General features: G+C 48.1%; 1 protein-coding gene across 3 annotated transcripts in view; it reads left to right on the top strand.

Annotated features, from left to right (window-relative positions):
• The window catches only part of LOC118362108 (semaphorin-5A-like), a 365802-nt gene that overhangs the window by 165899 nt on the left and 189903 nt on the right, over window positions 1-10000 (top strand). The gene's annotated exons all lie outside the window — the stretch shown is intronic.

Below are 10000 nucleotides of genomic sequence, written 5' to 3' on the forward strand. Positions count from 1 at the left end.
TTCTCTCTCTCCATGATTCCCCCCTCTCTCTCTCTCTCTGTCTCTCTGTCTCTCTCTCCATGATTCCTCTCTCTCTCTTTCTCTCTCTCACCATGATTCCTCTCTATCAATTAAATTCAATTCAAGGGCTTTATTGGCATGGGAAACATGTGTTAACATTGCCAAAGCAAGTGAGGTAGATAATATATAAAGTGAATATATAAAGTGAAATAAACAATAAAAATTAACAGTAAACATTACACATACAGAAGTTTCAAAACAATAAAGACATTACAAATGTCATATTATATATATACAGTGTTTTAACAATGTACAAATGGTTAAGGACACAAGATAAAATAAATAAGTATAAATATGGGTTGTATTTACAATGGTGTGTGTGGTTGCCCTTTTCTCGTGGCAACAGGTCACAAATCGTGCTGCTGTGATGGCACACTGTGGAATTTCACCCAGTAGATATGGGAGTTTATCAAAATTGGATTTGTTTTCGAATTCTTTGTGGATCTGTGTAATCTGAGGGAAATATGTCTCTCTAATATGGTCATACATTGGGCAGGAGGTTAGGAAGTGCAGCTCAGTTTCCACCTCATTTTGTGGGCAGTGAGCACATAGCCTGTCTTCTCTTGAGAGCCAGGTCTGCCTACGGCGGCCTTTCTCAATAGCAAGGCTATGCTCACTGAGTCTGTACATAGTCAAAGCTTTCCTTAATTTTGGGTCAGTCACAGTGGTCAGGTATTCTGCCTGCTGACTCCTGACTCCAATTAGCTAAGTCATTAGCCTATGGATTTCACATACTTTTTCCAACCTACACTGTGAAAGTTTAAATGATGTATTCAATATAGACCAAAAAAATACTATAATTTGTATGTTATTAGTTTAAGCAGACTGTGTTCGTCTATTGTTGTGACTAAGATGAAGATCAAATCAAATTGTATGACTAATTTATGCAGAAATCAAGGTCATTCCAAAGAGTTCTCATCATTTTTCATGCCTCTGTAAAACCATCATAATCATTTCACAGAGAATGTGTTTGAGTTAGACCAAGCTTTTGGTATTTCCCCTGTGATTTCTGAGAGCACGTATTGCACACACATACTCACAGGGACAGCCAGTGATGTGCAGGCCGGGTCGTAATGCTCAGCTGCTAGTGCTGATGGGTTGTTTGTGTCTTGTAGGCTGGTCAGCTGGCAGACTGATGGATACTGATAGAGCTGAGTGGTGGCCAACCCCTCCATCCTTTCTCTGTGGCTACACACGCACATGCACACACACACACTCTCTTTTTCCTTCTCATCGTCCTTCTGATCTCCCCTTCCCACCTCCTGCTGTTATTCCTCTCTCTCCTGCCTTCTCTCTCTACTGCCTTCTCTCTCCCCTGCCTCCTCTCTCTCCTGCCTCCTCTCTCTACTGCCTTCTCTCTCCCCTGCCTCCTCTCTCTCCTGCCTCCTCTCTCTCCTGCCTTCTCTCTCCCCTGCCTCCTCTCTCTCCTGCCTCCTCTCTCCCCTGCCTCCTCTCTCTCCTGCCTCCTCTCTCTCCTGCCTCCTCTCTCTCCTGCCTCCTCTCTCCCCTGCCTCCTCTCTCTCCTGCCTCCTCTCTCTCCTGCCTCCTCTCTTCCCTGCCTCCTCTCTCACCTGCCTCCTCTCTCCCCTGCCTCCTCTCTCTCCTGCCTCCTCTCTCACCTGCCTCCTCTCTTTCCTGCCTCCTCTCTTCCCTGCCTCCTCTCTCACCTGCCTCCTCTCTCCCCTGCCTCCTCTCTCACCTGCCTCCTCTCTCTCCTGCCTCCTCTCTCCCCTGCCTCCTCTCTCACCTGCCTCCTCTCTCCTGCCTCCTCTCTTCCCTGCCTCCTCTCTCTCCTGCCTCCTCTCTCCCCTGCCTCCTCTCTTTCCTGCCTCCTCTCTTCCCTGCCTCCTCTCTCACCTGCCTCCTCTCTCCCCTGCCTCCTCTCTCTCCTGCCTCCTCTCTCCCCTGCCTCCTCTCTTTCCTGCCTCCTCTCTCCCCTGCCTCCTCTCTCCCCTGCCTCCTCTCTCTCCTGCCTCCTCTCTCTACTGCCTCCTCTCTCTCCTGCCTCCTCTCTCTCCTGCCTCCTCTCTCCCCTGCCTCCTCTCTCTCCTGCCTCCTCTCTCCCCTGCCTCCTCTCTCTCCTGCCTCCTCTCTCCCCTGCCTCCTCTCTCCCCTGCCTCCTCTCTCTCCTGCCTCCTCTCTCTCCTGCCTCCTCTCTCACCTGCCGGGCTCCCCTGCCTCCTCTCTCTCCTGCCTCCTCTCTCTCCTGCCTCCTCTCTCTACTGCCTTCTCTCTCTCCTGCCTCCTCTCTCTCCTGCCTCCTCTCTTTCCCTGCCTCCTCTCTCCTGCCTCCTCTCTCACCTGCCTCCTCTCTTTCCTGCCTCCTCTCTTCCCTCCTCTCTCACCTGCCTCCTCTCTCCCCTGCCTCCTCTCTCACCTGCCTCCTCTCTCCCCTGCCTCCTCTCTTTCCTGCCTCCTCTCTCCCCATGCCTTCTCTCTCTCCTGCCTCCTCTCTCTCCTGCCTCCTCTCTCTACTGCCTTCTCTCTCACCTGCCTGCCTCCCCTGCCTCCTCTCTTTCCTGCCTCCTCTCTCTACTGCCTTCTCTCTCACCTTCCTGCCTCCCCTGCCTCCTCTCTTTCCTGCCTCCTCTCTTCCCTGCCTCCTCTCTCTCCTGCCTCCTCTCTCACCTGCCTCCTCTCTTTCCTGCCTCCTCTCTTCCCTGCCTCCTCTCTCACCTGCCTCCTCTCTCCCCTGCCTCCTCTCTCACCTGCCTCCTCTCTCCCCTGCCTCCTCTCTTTCCTGCCTCCCTCTCTCCCCATGCCTCCTCTCTCTCCTGCCTCCTCTCTCTCCTGCCTCCTCTCTCTACTGCCTTCTCTCTCTCCTGCCTCCTCTCTCTCCTGCCTCCTCTCTCCCCTGCCTCCTCTCTCTCCTGCCTCCTCTCTTCCCTGCCTCCTCTCTCCCCTGCCTCCTCTCTCCCCTGCCTCCTCTCTCACCTGCCTCCTCTCTCCCCTGCCTCCTCTCTCTCCTGCCTCCTCTCTCCCCTGCCTCCTCTCTCTCCTGCCTCCTCTCTCTCCTGCCTCCTCTCTCTACTGCCTTCTCTCTCTCCTGCCTCCTCTCTCCCCTGCCTCCTCTCTCCCCTGCCTCCTCTCTCCTGCCTCCTCTCTCTCCTGCCTCCTCTCTTTCCTGCCTCCTCTCTTCCCTGCCTCCTCTCTCACCTGCCTCCTCTCTCCCCTGCCTCCTCTCTCACCTGCCTCCTCTCTCCCCTGCCTCCTCTCTTTTCCTGCCTCCTCTCTCCCCATGCCTTCTCTCTCTCCTGCCTCCTCTCTCTCCTGCCTCCTCTCTCTACTGCCTTCTCTCTCACCTGCCTGCCTCCCTGCCTCCTCTCTTTCCTGCCTCCTCTCTTCCCTGCCTCCTCTCTCCCCTGCCTCCTCTCTCACCTGCCTTCTCTCTCACCTGCCTGCCTCCCCTGCCTCCTCTCTTTCCTGCCTCCTCTCTCCCCTGCCTCCTCTCTCCCCTGCCTCCTCTCTCTCCTGCCTCCTCTCTCTCCTGCCTCCTCTCTCTACTGCCTTCTCTCTCACCTGCCTGCCTCCCCTGCCTCCTCTCTTTCCTGCCTCCTCTCTTCCCTGCCTCCTCTCTCCCCTGCCTCCTCTCTCACCTGCCTTCTCTCTCTCCTGCCTCCTCTCTCTCCTTCCGCCAGATATGTGCATGTGTGATAGCTCTATTTCCTATCCTTTAGGCCATTGGGAAGGTGAAGTCAAGGCTTCCTCATAAACACGCTGAGGAGAGGCTCAGAAAACGTCTTAGCTCTGAAGAGGAAATAATAAAATGCTGAGAGGGTTTCCACTTATCCTCTCTTACTCTCTGCATGATCTAAAGCTGATATACAACGTTGTATTCTGAATCAGATTTTAAACCGTGTTTGGTATAATTCAGCCTACCTGGTTCTTATCGTAAAAGCAGTTATTATTGTCCCTTCGTATCTTCCTGATATGAAGTTGAATTATAGAGTATATTCTGTTTCAGATGTATTGTATCTGCTGATAAACAGTAGTAGTTCGCCAGGTTATTATTGTAAAATAATCATTTGCTCTCAACGACTTACTTGTTTAATAAATGAAGGTACACGACCGTTCAAAAGTTTGGGGTCACTTAGAAATGTCCTTGTTTCTTGTCCATTAAAATAACATCAAATTGATCATAAATAATACATTGTTAATGTTGTAAATGACTATTGTAGCTGATTTGTTATGGAATATCTACATAGGCGTACAGAGGCCCATTATCAGCAACCATCACTCCTGTGTTTCAATGGCACGTTGTGTTAGCTAATCCAAGTTTGTCATTTTAAAAGGCTAATTGATCATTAGACAACCCTTATGCAATTATGTTAGCACAGCTGAAAAAAGTTGTTCTGATTAAAGAAGCAATAAACCTGGCCTTCTTTAGATTAGTTAAGTATCTGGAGTATCAGCATTTGTGGGTTAGATTACAGGCTTAAAATGGCCAGAAACAAAGACCTTTCTTCTGAAACTCGTCAGTCTATCCTTGTTATGAGAAAGGAAGGCTATTCCATGCTAGATATTGCCAAGAAACTGAAGATCTCGTACAACGCTGTGCACTACTCCTTTCACAGAACAGTGCAAACTGTCTCTAAACAGAATAGAAAGAGGAGTGGGAGGCCCCGGTGCACAACTGAGCAAGAAGACAAGTACATTCGTGTCTAGAGAAACAGACGCCTCACAATTCCTCAACTGGCAGCTTCATTAAATAGTACCCGCAAAACACCAGTCTCAATGTCAACAGTGAAGAGGCGACTCCGGGATGCTAGCCTTCTAGCAGAGTTCCTCTGTCCAGTCTCAACGTCAACAGTGAAGAGGCGACTCCGGGATGCTGGCCTTCTAGGCAGAGTTCCTCTGTCCAGTCTCAACGTCAACAGTGAAGAGGCGACTCCGGGATGCTGGCCTTCGAGGCAGAGTTCCTCTGTCCAGTGTTATTTTGCCCATCTTAATCTCTTTATTTTTATTGGCCAGTCTGAGATATGTATTTTTCTTTGCAACTCTGCCTAGAAGGCCAGCATCCCGGAGTCGCCTCTTCACTGTTGACGTTGAGACTGGTGTTTTGCAGGTACTATTTAATGAAGCTGCCAGTGGAGGACGTGTGAGGCAGCGGTTTTCTTTCAAAAACAAGGAAATATCTAAGTGACCCCAAACTTTTGAACGGTAGTGTATATAGTCTGCATAATGGGACATAAAATGACATTTAGTTAGTTGTTCATAAAGTAACAGTGGTCCAGTAATTATGTCAGAAACTTTCCCTTCAGTCGCTAATCTCTGTAGTTGCAATAATGGCCATTCCTCATCAAAGTGGTTATTTCTTCCCTCCATCGTCTCTCTGACCTGACGCCAGAAGTCATTTCATTCCATGAATACAGAACCTTTATCAATGAAAATCCCCTGGAGGTCCAGAAGGGAAAAGACAGTTGAGGAGTCAGAATGTATTGGACTCTCCCCCTGAAAGGCCTGAGTTTTATCTCCTAATTCCTCTCTGCTAGTAAAACTGGGTAAAGCATCCACCATTTCTTCCTATGTAAATCACAATGACATTCAGCTCTGTGCTCGCTCTCTCATGTCTAAGTATTCCTCATTTTCTCCCCTGGTGTAAATCACATTGACATTCAGCTCTGTGCTCTCTCCCTCATGTCTAAGCGTCTCTCATTCTCTCCCCTGGTGTAAATCACATTGGCATTCGGCACTGTGCTCGCTCCCTCGTGTCTGGAGTGGACCCCGGTGTGTGTGCATGTTAATTGGATTTAGTGTCCGTATTTAACATGAACTGACACACGATACGATGCGGTCAACACGATGGCGCTGACAGACACGGTTGCCCTGTTTCTAACTTTGCAGTATTTTTTGCTGTTGCTGTTATTTCTTACATTATTTGCTCAGACTTCCCTCAACTGAAGCCTTTGTTTGAACTTCCCGAGGCAGCTCTATGTATCCAGCTGGTCTCCACCAAATCGCAGACGCCAGCCCAGACGACATCCCTAGCCGCGTCCTCAGAGCATGTGCAGACCAGCTGGCTGGAGTGTTTACAGACATATTCAATCTCTCCAAATCCCAGTCTGAAGTCTCCACTTGCTTCAAGATGTCCACCGTTGTTCCTGTACTCAAGAAAGTGAAGGTAACTGAACTAGATGACTATTGCCCTGTCGCAGTCACTTCTGTCATCATGAAGAGGCTAGTTACGGATAATATCACCTCCACCAGACCCACTATAAAGCACATATCGCCCCAACAGATCCACGGACGACGCAATCGCACACTGCCCTGTACAGGTGAAATATCTATGTCAGAATGCTGTTCATCAACTACACCTCAGCCTTCAACACCATAGTGCCCCTCCAAGCTCATCACTAAGCTCAGGGCCCTTGGTCTGAAGTCCTCCCTGTGCAACTGGGTCCTGGACTTCATGTGTTGAAAGTAGGTAAGAACACCTACACAATGCTGATCCTCAAGATGCCTCTCACATCGCCAACTCAATCATAAAGTTTGCTGACGACACAGCAGTGGTAGGCCAGATTACCAACAATGATGAGACATCCTACAGAGAGGAGGTGAGGGTCCTGGTGGAGAGGTGTCAGGAAAATAACCTCTGAACGTCAACATCAACAAAACGAAGGAGTTGATCGTGGCCTTCAGGAGACAGCAGAGAGAGCATGTCCCAATCCGCATCGACAGGGCCGAAGTGCTGTAGGTCAGAAGCTTCAAGTTCCTCAGCGTGACGACCTGAAATGATGGCAGCATCATGTTGTGTGGCAGCATCATGTTGTGGGGGTCCTTTGCTGCAGGAGGGACTGGTGCACTTCACAAAATAGATGGCATCATGAGGGAAAAAAAATGATGTGGATATATTGAAGCAGCATCTCAAGACATCAGTCAGAAAGTAAAGGCTTGGTCTCAAATGGGTCTTCCAAATGGACAATGTTGTGGCAAGATGGCTTAAGGACAACAAAGTCAAGAAATTTGAGTGGCCATCACAAAGCCCTGACCTCAATCTTATAGAAAATGTGTGGGCAGAACTGGAAAAGTTTGTGCGAGCAAGGAGGCCTACAAACCTGACACCAGCTCTGTCAAGAGGAATGGTACAAAATTCACCCAACTTATTGTGGGAAGCTTGTGAAAGGCTACCCAAAATGTTTGACCCAAGTAAAACAATTTAAAGGCAATGCTACCAAATACTAATTGAGTGTATGTCAACTTCTGACCCACTGGGAATGTGATGAAAGAAATATAAGCTGAAATAAATCCTTCACTCTACTATTATTCTGACATTTCACATTCTCAAAATAATGTGGTGATCCTAACTGACCTAAGACATGGAATTTTTACTTGGATGTATTTGGCTAAGGTGTATGTAAACTTCCGACTTCAACTGTATATCCATCCTGCCCTGCCTTTCTAAAGTCTTCGAAAGCCAAGTTAACAAACAGATAACCAACCATTTCGAATCCCACCGTACCTTCTCCGCTATGCAATCTGGTTTCTGAGCTGGTCACGGATGCACCTCAGCCACGCTCAAGGTCCTAAATGATATCATAACCGCCATCGATAAAAGACAGTACTGTTCAGCCATCTTCATCGACCTGGCCAAGGCTTTCGACTCTGTCAATCACTGTATTCTTATCGGCAGACTCAACAGCCTTGGTTTCTCTAGTGTCTGCCTCACCTGGTTCACCAACTACTTCTCAGATAGAGTTCAGTGTGTCAAATCGGAGGGCCTCTTGTCCGGACCTCTGGCTGCCCCCCCACCCCCTCCCTGTTAATAGTTTGTGTGGGGGTGCTGACTATCGGCGAATAAACTATAAACTATTAAAATAAAGAAAGTCGTATAAACTCCCAGCAATTTAATGGGTAAGTATCCGATAGTTTAGAGTCACTATGGGGGCGCCACGGGGTTCAAATCTCAGGCCGACTCTCTTGCTGCTGGTGATTCTCTGATTCACTTCTACGCAGATGACACTATTCTGTATACATCTGGCCCTTCTTTGGACTCTGTGTTAACAAATCTCCAAAAAAGCTTCAATGCCATACAACACTCCTTCCGTGGCCTCCAACTGCGATGTCACTTTTCAAAATAGCCTCCAGCACTCTAATCAGCAAATTGAATGTGGTCTATCACAGTGCCATTCGTTTTGTCAACAAAGTCCCATATACCACCCACCACTGCGACCTGTATGCTCTCGTTGGCTGGCCCTCGCTACATATCCGCCAAATCCACTGGCTCCAGGTCATCTATAAGTCTTTTCTAGGTAAAGTCCCGCCTTATCTCACTGGTCACCATAGCAACACCCACCCGTAGCATGTGCTCCAGCAGGTATATTTCACTGGTCACCATAGAAACACCCACCAGTAGCATGTGCTCCAGCAGGTATATTTCACTGGTCACCATAGCAACACCCACCCGTAGCATGTGCTCCAGCAGGTATATTTCACTGGTCACCATAGCAACACCCACCCGTAGCATGTGCTCCAGCAGGTATATTTCACTGGTCACCATAGCAACACCCACCCGTAGCATGTGCTCCAGCAGGTATATTTCACTGGTCACCATAGCAACACCCACCCGTAGCATGTGCTCCAGCAGGTATATTTCACTGGTCATCCCCAAAGCCAACGTCTCTTTGGCTGCCTTTCCTTCCAATTTGTCTGTGTCGAAGTGTGTAGGTTGTATCCTCTCGCTCCAAGGCCAGATTAATTCAGCCTCTCTGTGGGTTGATGATTGTCACCTAACTCCAAGTCCTATTGAAAGGCTGTTTTGATGTTGCCGGCACGATGAGTCGACAATGAAGGGGGGTGCATTTAGTAGTTGGCTCCCTCTGTCTTTCTTATTCAAACACCCACAGCCACACACAAGCCCGAGCACCGTCCCCTTCCATTACATCTGTTCAGTTTTCCACAGGTCCTGTGTGGCTCAGTTGGCAGAGCATGGTGTTTCCAACACCAAAGTTGTTGGTTTGATTCTCATGGGGGACCGGTATGTAAATGTATACGCTCACTACTGTAAGTAGCTCTGGATAAGAGTGTCTGCTAAATGACAACAATGTCATATGTTTTCAAGTCTAAACAACGAGAGTTCTCAACCCCCCAGCAATCTTGTTTTTTGAGAGAACCAATCAATGAGCTCAATTTCTAATTAAATATTTTATTTACAAATGGCCTTCTGTCCAGACCAGTGAGTCATAGGTCTTCCTCGCTGTGTGTTCATGTGGGTCACGTCAGCCATATAAATGAATGGATCGAGGTGTGGTGGTCAATACTGTAACAAGCAAACCCAAGGCCTTTCAGGAGTAAATAGTATTTGCATAATTGAAACCATTTCGAACCAAATAATGGCTCTTGCAGAATGTTATCGTCTTTCAGTGTTAAACACTTGTCTGCTGCCAGTGTCAGTGTTTGCAATGCTGTTGAAAGCTGGTTTATTGTGGGTTTACGGTGTTGTTTATTTTCAATTAATTGTTTATTTTGCTCTTTAACTCCTATTTAGTGTGTTTTCCGTTGTTTCATTGTTCCATGCTGTTTCAGTGTTCCATGCTGTTTCAGTGTTCCATGCTGTTTCCGTGTTCCATGCTGTTTCAGTGTTCCATGCTGTTTCAGTGTTCCATGCTGTTTCAGTGTTCCATGCTGTTTCAGTGTTCCATGCTGTTTCAGTGTTCCATGCTGTTTCAGTGTTCCATGCTGTTTCAGTGTTCCATGCTGTTTCAGTGTTCCATGCTGTTTCAGTGTTCCATGCTATTTCAGTGTTCCATGCTGTTTCAGTGTTCCATGCTGTTTCAGTGTTCCATGCTGTTTCAGTGTTCCATGCTGTTTCAGTGTTCCATGCTGTTTCAGTATTCCATGCTGTTTCAGTGTTCCATGCTGTTTCAGTGTTCCATGCTGTTTCAGTGTTCCATGCTATTTCAGTGTTCCATGCTGTTTCAGTGTTCCATGCTATTTCAGTGCT

This window comes from Oncorhynchus keta, chromosome 4, assembly GCF_023373465.1.
Source record: "Oncorhynchus keta strain PuntledgeMale-10-30-2019 chromosome 4, Oket_V2, whole genome shotgun sequence".
Classification (NCBI taxonomy): Eukaryota; Metazoa; Chordata; class Actinopteri; order Salmoniformes; family Salmonidae; genus Oncorhynchus; species Oncorhynchus keta.